The sequence below is a fragment of the Mixophyes fleayi genome, chromosome 3, assembly GCF_038048845.1.
Source record: "Mixophyes fleayi isolate aMixFle1 chromosome 3, aMixFle1.hap1, whole genome shotgun sequence".
Classification (NCBI taxonomy): Eukaryota; Metazoa; Chordata; class Amphibia; order Anura; family Limnodynastidae; genus Mixophyes; species Mixophyes fleayi.
In genome coordinates, this window is record NC_134404.1 from 190,401,579 (window position 1) to 190,414,981 (window position 13,403).

Consider the following 13,403-nt stretch of genomic DNA (forward strand, 5'->3'; position numbering starts at 1 on the left):
CAAATTTTGGAGAGTCCTTACAGACTCCCAGGAGAGTAGGACACCTCCCCGGATCCCGTTTTTCTTTCTTGAGAAGTGGGTGCAATTGTTGTCATCGGGACCCACCTCCACTGCGATTCGCTTAATTGTGCAGCGGTGGGTGGGGCCTTCTGATGCAAATTGCATCATCATGATCCCACTGCATGATTATGCAAATAACAGAATTACATTGAGTGGTGGCGGAACTGCAGTTACGCAGATCTCATCATCAAACCCCGCACTTGGTCTTTGGACCTCCCTTCTGGGATCTCCAGGATTGGAGGTTCAAACAGTAAGTAGGTTTGCATGCATTGGGGCAATCATCATCATGACATTTTTAATAAACTTTGTTACAATTTATTCTATTGCAACTTTAAATTCTCCTCTTTAATAAATGTTCACTTATAAAGCCCAGAGTATAAGGAATTGTACTGTGCAGTTAATCAATTCACACAAACTTTTTTTTAAAAGTATGTACATCAACTGCTACAACTCTCATCCTCTCCTAATCTGAGCCTCAACTCATCTCATTGTAACTTTAAGCCCCTGAAAGTGTGCTACATGAAAAAACAAATAAAGAACTGGAAGATGCTCAATCAATTTATAGGCTATAGCAGGTGCTTGAAAGGGTGGGGTTATCCTAAAAGGAACAAACACACAGAAAGATACCCCAAAACACTGCTATAGCCAGCAACAGATCTGCCATTTCTACTGTAGATAAAAATGCAAAAGTCTTACTTGCACACATTTGCAAATGTATGTTAAAGCTACCCGCCACTCCATGGCGCTTTTGCTAATAGGGTGATCCTAACTCTAAACAATGAGAGTCCCATATATTTGGGCCATACATATGTGTTTTTAAATTGAGAGCTAACTTACCAAAGAGGTACTCCAGAAGCCTCCAAATAGCAATCCAATGTCAGCACTACCCCTCAGCTACTGACACCAACATGCCTCTCAGACAAATAAAGAACTGGAAGTTGCTCAATCAATTTATAGGCTACAGCAGGTGCTTGAAAAAACAGTCAGTATTCAACTTATGTGCAAAACAGAATACTTTTCTGTACCCCTTGCATTGTAACATGTAACATGGTTTTGTCCAGGAGACTGAAATAAGATGTTTCTCAAGTTAAGATCCTTAATGAATCAGGCCCATAGTTATCATTTCTTTAGTACATTCTACAAAAGGCAACACCTCCACATTTCAAACCCGACGAAAACGCGCAGCTTGATAAACAAAATTACCCCTTAGCGTATTCTCTCACAGAGTGCACAGTTAAACAACACAATTGCACAAACAGGGAACAACCTCTGATGCCTGCCATTAACAGACTTCACCTGCTGTAGCCTACCAATGCACTTCTTATTTCATTTTCCATTGTAACATAGTAATTATATGTTTGTGTTCTCTTTTTATTTCAGTGCTTCACTTTCACCATCCAGCTGCTTAATTCCTGTTCTCTCTCTGACCCCTACCCTTTCACTTGCTACTCTCTCATCTCTTCTTTTCCCACCACTTCACTCCTGCTCCTGTCTCTTTACTCCTCTCCTGCCACTAATTCCCCCTCCTGCACTATTTTCCCATAGCCTTTGTATTTATTATTATTATTATTATTATTATTATTATTATTATCATTTATTTGTTAGGCGCCACAAGATTTCCGCAGCGCCGTACACAAAGCAAACAGTAGACTATACAGGGTATAACAGTACAGAACAATAAACAAAAATACCAATGCTTCAGAAACTCCAGTTAGGTCAATGCAGTAGTGGCGGAGTAGAAGAACAGGTGTGGAGACAAGAGGGAAGAAGGCCCTGCTCATTCGAGCTTACATCCTAAGGGTGGGTGAACGAAACAGACACAATTGGAGGAAGTTGAAGTGTGGGGAGAGGGACCGGGAGGAGAGAGGGTAGAACGTTTGGAGGAGATGCGGGTTAGGTAGAAGGTTGTTAGGCTTTAAGGAACAGGTGAGTTTTGAGTGCTCGTTTGAAGGAGCACAGATTAGGAGAGAGACGGATGGAACGAGGGAGGTCGTTCCAGTGGAGGGGGGCGGCATGGGAGAAGTCTTGGATTCTGGAGTAGGAAGTGGTGATAAGACTGGAGGAGAGGCGGCGGTCATTAGCTGAGCGTAGGGAGCGGGCAGGAGTGTGAATGGAGATGAGGTTAGAGATGTAAGGGGCCGTAGACTGAGAGAGAGCCTTGTACGTGGTGGTAAGGAGTTTGAAAAGGATTCTGTAGGGGAAAGGGAGCCAGTGTAAGGCAAGGCAGAGAGGGGAGGCAGAGGAGGAGCGGCGTGAAAGGAAGATGAGTCTTGCAACCGCATTGAGTATAGAGCGGAGGGGTGCGAGGTGGGAGTGGGGGAGGCCAGTAAGGAGGATGTTGCAGTAATCAAGGCGGGAGATGATGAGTGCGTGTATGATAGTTTTGGTGGCTTCCTGAGAGAGGAAGGGACGGATGCGGGCAATGTTGCGGAGTTGGAAGCGACAGGCTTGGGCGAGGGATTGAATGTGGGGGGCAAAAGAGATAGAGGAGTCAAGAGTGACCCCAAGGCAGCGGAGTTGGCCGACAGAGGAGATGGTGGAGTTGTTAACAACGATAGAGAGGTCATGGTGGGAAGGGAGTCGAGGTGGGGGAAAGACAATGAGTTCAGTTTTAGAGATGTTAATTTTGAGAAAGCGCGAGGACATCCAGGAGGTTATGGCTGAGAGGCAGTCAGATACACGAGAGAGGAGGGAGGTGGAAAGATCAGGAGAAGATATGTAGAGTTGAATGTCATCAGCATAGAGGTGATACTGAAGACCGAAAGAGGACATGAGAGCGCCAAGGGAGGAAGTGTAGAGCGAAAATAGTAGAGGGCCCAGAACAGAGCCTTGAGGGACTCCAATAGGGAGAGGGGAGGGGGTGGAGGAAGAACCAGACGTGGATACAGAGAAAGAGCGGTTAGCAAGGTATGAGGTGAACCAGGCATGGACCGAACCAGAAAGGCCGAAAGAGAGAAGAGTTTGCAGCAGGAGGGGGTGGTCTACAGTGTCAAAGGCCGCGGAGAGATCGAGGAGGATGAGTAGGGAGAAGTGACCCTTGGCTTTGGCTGATAGGAGATCATTGGTAACTTTGGCCAAGGCAGTTTCAGTGGAGTGGAGGGGGCGATAGCCAGATTGGAGGGGGTCAAGGAGGGAGTTGACCGAGAGGTGTCTGGTGAGGCGGCTGCAGACAATCCGCTCGAGTAATTTGGAGGCAAAGGGGAGAAGAGAGATAGGGCGATAATTTGCAAGGGAGGTGGGGTCAAGATTGGCTTTCTTGAGGATAGGAGAGATGAGAGCGTGTTTGAATGAAGAGGGGACTGTGCCAGAGAAGAGTGATAAGTTGAAAAAGTGAGCCAGGTTAGAGCAAGCAGTAGGAGTAAGAGAGCGAAGGAGGTGAGAGGGGATTGGATCAAGAGGACAGGTAGAGGGTGGAGAGGAAAGAATAAGGGAGCGAACTTCATCACCAGATGTAGGGGTGAAGGAGCACCAGAGCTGATTAATAGAGGGCGGTGAAGCGATGGTGGTGGCGGGAGAGGGATTGGAGGAGGAAATGTTCAGTCTGATGGCCTCAATTTTGGAAGAGAAAAAGGTGGAGAAGTCAGAGGCGGAGAGGGAAGGTGGGAGAGGGGGAGGGGGGGAGAGAGGATGGAATTGAAGGTGGCAAAGAGGCGACGGGGATTGGAGGACTGAGAAGAAATGAGGGACTTGAAGTAGGATTGTTTAGCAAGGGACAGGGCAGAGCAGAAAGAGGAGAGCATAAATTTAAAGTGGAGGAAGTCAGCCAGGGAACGAGATTTCCTCCAGAGGCGTTCAGCTGTGCGAGAGCATTTTTGAAGGAAGCGTGTAAGTTTTGAGTGCCAGGGTTGGGGAATAAGGCGTCGGCGGCGGATAGAAGAGGCCGGGGCGACAGCGTCTAAGGCAGTAGTGAGGGATTTGTTGTAGACAGAGGACGCCTGATCAGGGCAGGCCATAGAGAGCAGCGGTGATAGGAGAGTTTCAAGAGAGGAGGAGAAAGAGATGGGGTCAATGGCATCGAGATTGCGCCTGGTGAGGGTGGCTTTAGGCGAGGCGGGAGTGGGGGAGGAGGACAGAGTGAAGGAGAGGAGATGGTGGTCAGAGAGTGGGAAGGGAGAGTTGGAGAAGTCAGAGAGATCGCAGAGATGAGAGAAGACAAGGTCGAGGGAGTGACCAAGACAGTGGGTAGGGGAGGAAGTCCACTGAGTGAGGCCAAGGGAGGAGGAAAGGGCGAGAAGTTTGATGGTGGCAGGGTCAGAGCAGTTGTCAATAGGGATGTTAAAGTCTCCTAGTATAATGGATGGAAGGTCAGAGGAAAGATAATGGGGGAGCCAGGCGGCGAAGTTGTCAAGAAAAAGAGAGGTGGGGCCAGGGGGACGGTAGATGACGGAGACACGAAGGTGGATGGGGGAGAAGAGCCGAAAGGAGTGAACTTCAAAGGAGGAGAAGGAGAGGGAAGGTAAAGTGGGAATGACATGAAAAGTGCAGCTAGGGGATAGGAGGAGGCCCACTCCACCTCCTGGACGATCATCTGTTCTGGTGGAGTGAGTGAAAGAGAGGCCCCCATAGGAGAGAGCAGCAGGAGAGGCAGTATCCGAGGGAGTGAGCCAGGTTTCGGTAATGGCAAGAAGATTGAGATAGTTGGAGATGAAGAGGTCGTGGATGGAGGACAGTTTGTTACGGACAGACCTAGAGTTCCAGAGAGCACACGAAAAAGGGATGGAGGGACCAGGGGAGATGTGGATGAGATTGTCAGGGTTGATGGAGCGAGGGGGAGGGTGAGAGATGGAGCTGCGAGAGTTAGGCCATAGAAGGGGGCTAGGGGAGAGGATGGGTATAGGAAAAGAGCGAGGTGGCATGATGAGAGATGGGGGACAAGGGAAAAGAGAACGGCCAGAGTTGGCAGGGGAGGGGTGAGGGAGTAACAGAGGGCAGCAAAGGGAGATTGTAGTGGAACAGAGCAAATTAGACTTTTAGTTCCCTAAGGGCTGACGAGCAGAGTAGAACAGTAGAGGGCTATAGACAGGGTGGAAAAGAAAGGCAATGTCAGAAAACAATATGGAGTTCAGTAGACATAAAATAAAATTAAATTAAATTAAATTAAATAAAAATTAAATTAAATAAAATTAAAGTTGAAATAAAAATAAAATGAAATGGAATGCAGTAAAATAAAACACAGTAAAATAGGCTTAAAATAAGAGTAGGTTAAGGTGACATAATAGTACAATTGAAGTGAAGAATGCAACGTAAAATTGAACTGAAACACACAATGTAAAAATTGAAATAAAAAATACAATGTAAAAGTAGAAAGGAGGACAAAGAGAGCCAGGTACCAGGAGGAAGGAGACCACCGGAAACAGGCGAGTGCAGGCCTCTATAGTCCAGGCAGGCGAGTCCAGGTCACGGGTAGATTGCTGGAGGGACAATGGTCTAGGGATCAGGGTTAAGGCAAGACGAGTGATCCAGAGAGTCAGGTAGGACCAAAGTACAGGTGACCAGAGATGATGTGGGTCCAGGTGGACGGAGATCAGGAGGGCCAAAGGAGCATTGGAACCGAAGCACGGGATGCGAGGTATGGCAGCGTGGAGGCAGCTGTGGCCGGAGGCGGACTGGAGGCAGGGATGGCGTCAGGACCGGAGCTGCGGGACACCGGGAGTGAGGCACCAGAGAGACGTGGCAGCAAGCAGACCAGGAACAACCAGGAACAACGTCAGGAACGGAGCTGGAGCAGCAGATGGAGCAGCATCAGGAATCCAGAAGAGTGGAGATGGGAGAGCCGGAGCAGCACACGGAAGCGGGAGCCTGAGGAACACGTGGAGCCGGATCGGCACTTCGTGGGTTTGTGGAGGTCGGAGAAGCACGAGGAAACAGGAGCCAGAGGAGAGCGTGTAGCCAGATCATCACCTGCAGCGGGAGCCGGAGAAACACATGGTGCGGCACTTGGAAGCGTGGGCCGGAGCACAGAGAGGTGGATGTCCTCAGACGGAGCAGAGAGCAGCAGCCGGCGTTGACAGAGGAGCTGGAACGGTGGCAGGCAGGTAAGATGGAACAGCAGAGCCCATTGGAGATTAGACCAGGAGTAGGGCCAGGCTGGGTGCAGAGGTAGGCAGAGGTTTCGTGGGTGAAGTGGAGTAGATCCAGGTGGAAGTCAGGTAGGGCCCCGAGCCACGGCCTAGAGTGGAGGTGGATGCCGGGGAGGGGTGGATGACTACGCGGGTAGCACTAGCCATGGGCACCCAAACAACAGCAGGGAGCTGCGGCCAGCGTCAGAGAGACATCACCGGGGGTGAAATGCGGGGCCCAGAGGAGGATCCAGCAGGAGTCCGACGGAGAGCAGGTTGGACACGTCCGTCCTGCTCAGTGTCCAGAGTTAAATGAAATTTACTGCTGTTAACTCCACCATAATTGTACTGTATTGCCTTTGCCATTGTACTGCTCTACCATAACATTGCTGTGCCAAAATATTGCCTTACTGTTGTTTTACTACTTTGATTACATTGCCATTGTCGTACCATCCTGAGCTTGCTTCTACGCTACCTAGGCCCAGATACCGTCATTGCCCCTGCACCATTTTGGATGTTGTCATAATACATACCTCCTTACAAATCAGTACCCAGCAGCGAGACAGGGGTCGTGGCCACATAATGCACTAAGCTGACCATTAGAAATCTTTCTTCAGCCTCCGAACACTGCAGAACATGGTGCGCTGCACCTGTTCACAGTTGCATAGCAGCTGTGAATGGAACTTATCTCCCAACATTCCCACCCGTGGGACAAACAGGTCCCCGGGTGGGACATCGGGACAGTGCCCTAAAATCGAGACTGTCCAGCTTAAATCGGGAGAGCTGGGAGGTATACAACTAGCCCCTGCACCATCACAGCCTATCTATATCATGGCCTCAGTACTTTTCAGACCCATGTACCATAGCAAACCTCACTATGATAATGTTTGTTGTTGTGTCTGAAATAGCATTTTTATTTGTGAGTGGATTGGGGCAGGTGTAAGTAGTGGTTGTGATGACGAACACCTGCACTAGCAATGTGCTTGTAATTAGAGGTTTTGCAGACACTAATTGAGACTTTAGTAGTCACTGTTATAGATTAGGATTTGCAGAGCATGTAGCAAAGGTAAAAAAAAAAAATTGCACACATGTAGGGAAGTTGTTCCTGCTGCATTACCTAGGTTATTCAGGTTTAAAGGATGCCTCATATCAATTGGTTTTGTAAAGTATAACATAAAGGGTTTTTGTTCATGTTTGCAAGTGCAACTTAAGTGTCTGAGGGGTATGTCTGTTATCAAGCGGATGCATCTGTTATTCATTCAGACCTGCATGCATCTTCAACTCTGAAACATGGCGCATCTATAAACAAAAACACTTGCGTGCAACTTTCTCAATCGCAAGTCATGCCACTCAGAATCAGGTATAAATACAGCAATGTATAGAGGAAATATCCCATAGTACAAGTGTGTGTGGTATGTGAAAATAATCAAGGCTTAATATAACCTATACTGTTATATTTATACACACGACATATATATACACTTATACAGGGCCGAGGGGGGGGGAGCGGGTACTAATTACCCGGGCCCGGGCATGTCAGGGGGCCCGGCCCTGGCGCTGCTGTTTTTTTTTTTGTTTGTTTGTTTTTTCAAAACGTTTTTTTTTTCTTTCTTTTTTTTTGTGGCGGGGTGGGGGGGGAGTGTCTCGGTCGTTGGTGGAGGGAACAGGCTAGTTAAAAAAAACAAAACATACTCACCTGATCGCGGAGCCGGCATCCCTCCTCTCTGCTGCTCTGTGCTCCATTCAGACTGTCTGAATGCCGGGTGTGATGTCATCATGTCACGCCCAGCATTCAGTCAGTCTGGAGCAATGGAGCACAGAGCAGCAGAGAAGACCAAGAAAGGAGGAAAGGTAAGTGAAGGGAGGAAAACGAGGGGGGGCACAGAGGGGTAAAAAAACAGGGAGGGGGGCAGCATGACAGTGGGGTTAAGAAATGAGGGGGGGCACAAAGGGGTTAAAAAACGGGGGGGCAGCATGACAGAGGGGTTAAAAAATGAGGGGGGGCACAGAGGGGTTAAAAAACGGGGAAGCAGCATGACGGGTTAAAAAGCGAGGGGGGGCATAGAGGGGTTAAAAACGGTCAGGGGCAGCATGACAGAGGGGTTAAAAATGGGGGGGGGGTCAGCATGACAGAGGGGTTAAAAACGGGGGGGTGGGGCAGCATGACAGATGGGTTAGAAAATGAGGGGGGGGCACAGAGGGGTTAAAAACGGGGGCAGCATGACAGAGGGGTTAAAAAATGAGGGGGGCACAGAGGGGTTAAAAAACGGGGCAGCATGACAGAGGGGTTAAAAAATGAGGGGGGCACAGAGGGGTTAAAAAACGGGGCAGCATGGCACAGTGGGGTTAAAAAACGGGTCAGCATGGCACAGTGGGATTGAAAAAGGGGTAGGAGCAGCATAGTATAGTGTGATGAAGGGGAGGCAGATGAAGGGGGCAAAAGCAGCATGGAGGGCACAGTGTGATCATAAGGCATGGCGATGATGAAGGGGCACATTATTGTAATATTGGAGCTGGAGGAAGGCCTAATTATTAATCAGGGATGGTATTGATTTAACGCCAGGGTTGTTTGGAATTATCTCAATGTAGCTATTTTTTTCCAAATAGGGCCCCCAGCATTCCAGGAACCAGACAAGCCGCAACTAAAGAAACATGCAGCAACAGGTGGTTAAAGTGAGAAGAACAGGTAGGAGAGAGCAGGACAGTATGTGAGATGTTGTGATTCTAGTTTGGACAATGTCAATTTTTGGTGAGTGTTGTGCCCAATGTAAGGTGGAGGCCAAGACTGAACTCTTTGTGTACACACTGAATTTTTTCTATACTACACTTTGGTGCTAGACGTCCTGAAAGTCAGGAGTGCTTGGACATATATGACGCTCGGGCGAATTGAGAGCCTAGTGATTTTGATGTGTTAGCCACGCCCCAATGGCGCATTTGCCACGCCCCCAAATGCATGATCACACCCCCGAGAGAGGGAGAGAAATACATCAGTTTCCTTAAGCCTTGGTAAATTTCAAATGTATAATAGAAAAAAATATATGGCAGAGAGACAGAGATACCAGGGTACACAATACTGGCTGTAATGTACCTATACTTGCCAACTTTTGAGATCCCAGAGGAAAGGTCATGTGATAGGGGTAGGAGCATGGTGAGTGGCACAATTGCAACAATTGCATCACCTCAGCTTCACCCCCTGCTATGAAATGCCAAAAATCACTTTAGTAGGGTGGGGCTTAATGACACAAAAGTGTCAGAATCACTAGGTGGAATTGATGATAACTGCCAGCAGTTGGCGCTACTGAGTACTGAGGCGCGGAATCTAACACACCCCTGGTTTTCACCAGGAACCCCCGCAAGGAGGTATGGACTTCGCTGCAAGGGACGTGCAGGTCGCGGCCCTCAGTATCAGTCAGCTGGCGAGGTAACAATTGAGGCAGCGGTGACAGCCCACCAGGAGGCAGGATGGAAGAGTAGTCGGCAAGCCGGGTCAAAACCAGAGGAAAGGATATAGCCAATTCAGAAGCAGGAGAATGGTCAGGAAGCCGGGTCAATACCAAATATCACTCTAAGCCAGAATCAGGAACCAAAGGAGAAGTCAGGAACAAGCCGGGGTCAGAATCCAAATAACAGCAACACAGGTGAGCAGAGATAGCGTCCCGCTGCTAGGCAACAGGACGTGGTTGCTGAGAAGGTACAGGTGTCCGTCTCCTGCACCAACTGTCAGTGCGGAGACGACGCCTGACAGTACTCTCCCCTTTCTTCTTTTTCAGGACTTGCAAGGTCGCCTCTCTCTCCTTCTTGAATTTGGCCAATAAGCGAGGGGCATGTATCTGTTGTACATTGATCCAAAATCTCTCCTCGGGGCCATAACCCCTCTAGTCAACAAGATATTGGTGGCGACCCCTGGAGATCCGGAAATCCAGAATCTGATTGATCTCATATTCCTCCCCATGATCAGTCTTTACTGGGATCGGGGGTGAGGTTCTTTTGACAAATCTGTTGAGAACGAGGGGTTTAATTAGAGCAATATGAAACACACTGTGGGGCATATTCAAATAGGGTTCCGGTCCGCGGTAACGCGCTTTACCGCGGAAAGTGCGCGTTATTGCCTGTATTACGGTACCGCAATCCACGTTATTGCAGTAATGTGGGTTAAGTTTCGCGGCTGTTCTGGCGCGATTCCGCGGACCGTAAAGCTAATTGAATATGCCCCTGTGATTCTTGAGTAATGGAGGAAGAAGGAGTTTGAATGTCACGAAAATTATAACTTGAGTGATTTGAAAAGGTCCGATATAACGGGGTGCGAGCTTCATGGTGGGAATTCGAAGTCTTAAATTCCTTGTGGATAACCACACTTTGTCCCCAACTCGAAGTCTGGGGACTGGTCTACGGCGACGATCAGCGCTGGCTTTGTAGTGTTGGGAGGATTCCAATAATTTGGACTTCGCCTGAGACCATATTTGAGAAAAGTCCTGAATGAGATTCTGCACAGCCGCAAGCACTGAACCAGGTTGGGAAAGTTCAGGAAGGAGAGGGTGAAACCCATAGGTAAGAAAAAATGGAGGCGAACCAGTAGATACATGCACCTGGTTATTATGAGCAAATTCTGCCCAACACAAGAAACGACTCCATTCAGCCTGATTACCCAAAGAGTAGGTCCTGAGAAATTGTTCCAAGTCTTGGTTGACCCTCTCCGTTTGGCCGTTGGTTTGAGGGTGGTACCCTGAGGAAAACTTTAGATGGAACCCCAACTCTTTGCTATATACTGAAAATATCGCATTTAATCGGGATTAAGTTGATGATTTATAGTGCTTTTGTCTTCTTTGTCCCTTTGGGTATGGTATCTCCATATATACTACGGTCATACCACCCTGGAAATGCCCAACCCCGACCGAACTTGGAAGCCAAGCAGAGTGGAGCTGGTCTAGTACCGGGATGGGTGACCTCCCGAGAACATCCGGTATAGTATGATATATGTAGTAGATCCATCCCAATACGGTGATATTGAGCATCAAGGCACCTCATCTCTTATGTACCTATATATGCACACCTATGAATATTTAATTACTGTCTTTGTAATACTGGTGAATGATGTTAATTATATATTCACTATTTAGACCTATGTTACACCATCATGTTATGATTGTTGCAATATTTATACATGTATATGTATTTGAATATAAACATAATTCAATCCAATATTAACCTCCTTCCATAGATTTAATATTGTTGGGTTAGATACATTCCATCTGTTTATTTTACACATCCTATAGAACATTATTATATACTTAAAGAGTTTTATTTTCCCTTTAATTGGTAGAATGTGTAACAGCATTATGTCATTAGCGCTAAAATCTGTGCATACTTTGTAAGTAATACGTATATGCTTATTATGTATTATTGTATTTGCCAGCCAAAACATACAAGCATACCTCGATATGAGTTAATTAAGGCTCACTAATGGATGCAAAATCCTATTGAAATCATTCATCCAATCAACGAGTGCACTACAAAATGACTTCATCAAGCCCCACCTATTATTCACATTTCCTGAAGAAATCTGCGATGCAGATGAAACGCGTTGGACACACCCACAATTGTTGACACAACAGGACGTCCGGTTCTGCGTTCCACCTTGGAACGCACTCTGATCTGGTTGCCGCATTTTCTCTCCACTCACTTTGTCCGTGAACTACATCGAGACCCATCGTCTGCATAACAGCTGGACCGCGGTCCCCGGATCTTTTTATGTCTGATCAGGTACTCTGATACACATATCCCGCGATCCCGGATTTTGTGAGTACAATTTTAAACTTAGTCCTCACCAGAGGCATTTTTGCGAACATTGGATTTTATTTTTATTTTATTAATTTTTAAACAATTGGGATATTTGGACAGTAGCTTTTCCTTCTATACCATTGGATTTTCACTCAAGGTTTCTAAACTGGAATCCTTTTGGACTCATCATTGACTTTATTATTGTTTATTCTGAAATGTTCACCGCTTTCATTTTGTGGCTATATTTGCATTTTTAGTCTGCAACCATTTAATAAATTTCTGGTTTCAACATATTTGGTCCAATATTTATATAACATATGTAATGCTCCACATCTGGTCACTTACAAATATTGTTGGATAATCAGCTTAATATTTACACATTGTTATTATATTATATAAATTTTAACCATATATCACAATACTATTAACATATTGGTATTTTATTATCACTCAATATTAGGACTGGAATATATGTATTCTGTTTATCAACCATTAACATTTTGATCATGTTCATATGCACTTCTGGTAATTGAGCGCAATACATTGTGTATATGTATATGTTGTGTAAGGACTAGAAACGAGATCCATTCAAAATGGAGGAGACCAACTTGCAGTCGGAAAGGCCGGGTGGCCTGAGAGATAGATCCATTGGCCACTCTGTTACCATTCACCGCTGTCAGAACCAAGGGTTGCAATAATGATTCCAGGGGTAGATGAAGGTTAGCTGCTAAGGATGCAGAAATAAAGTTTCCAGCTGCCCCTGAATCCACGAAGGCCTGAAGGGAGACGGACCCTGGGAAGCATGGATGATGATGGGAATCAAAAAGTCCATCTTGTCTGGGCAATAAGAGGAAGATGTACTCAGTCCTAGACAGGCTTTCCCGGCACCGACTAGGATCTGGCGTTTTCCCGGTCTCTTGGGACACTGTGATAGAATGTGAGAGGGGTCAGCGCAGTAGAGGCATAGATGGTTTTTAAACCTTTGTTCCCACTCCTCCACAGTTAGAAGAGAACGCCCGATCTGCATGGGCTCCTCAGGTAGAATTGGTGGGTTCTGAAAAGTGGGGACCAAGCGTGGACTAGCCCGGCAAGATTGTTCTCGTTCCTGCTTACGCTCCAAATACCGGATATCGATCTTGATGCATAAGAAAATCAGATCATCTAGGGTAGCTAGTAAATCCCTGGAGACCAACTCGTCCTTGATCTGATCTGTCAGCCCCTGCCAGAAGGTATCTATAAGGGCCTCATTATTCCAGTTCAGTTTTGAGGCGAGAGTTCTGAACTGAACCGCGTACTGACCCTTGGGAAGGCTTCCCTGACGTAGCTTCAAAATGCAGGAGGACGCAGAGGCAACTCAACCAGGCTCATCGAACACTTTTCTGAAGGTTTGTATGAAGGAAGATGGATTTTGTAATAGGGGGTCATCATGCTCCCAGAGAGGAGATGCCCAGGCAAGCGCTTGATCCATGAGTAACAAAATAATATATACCACCTTGGCTCGTTCTG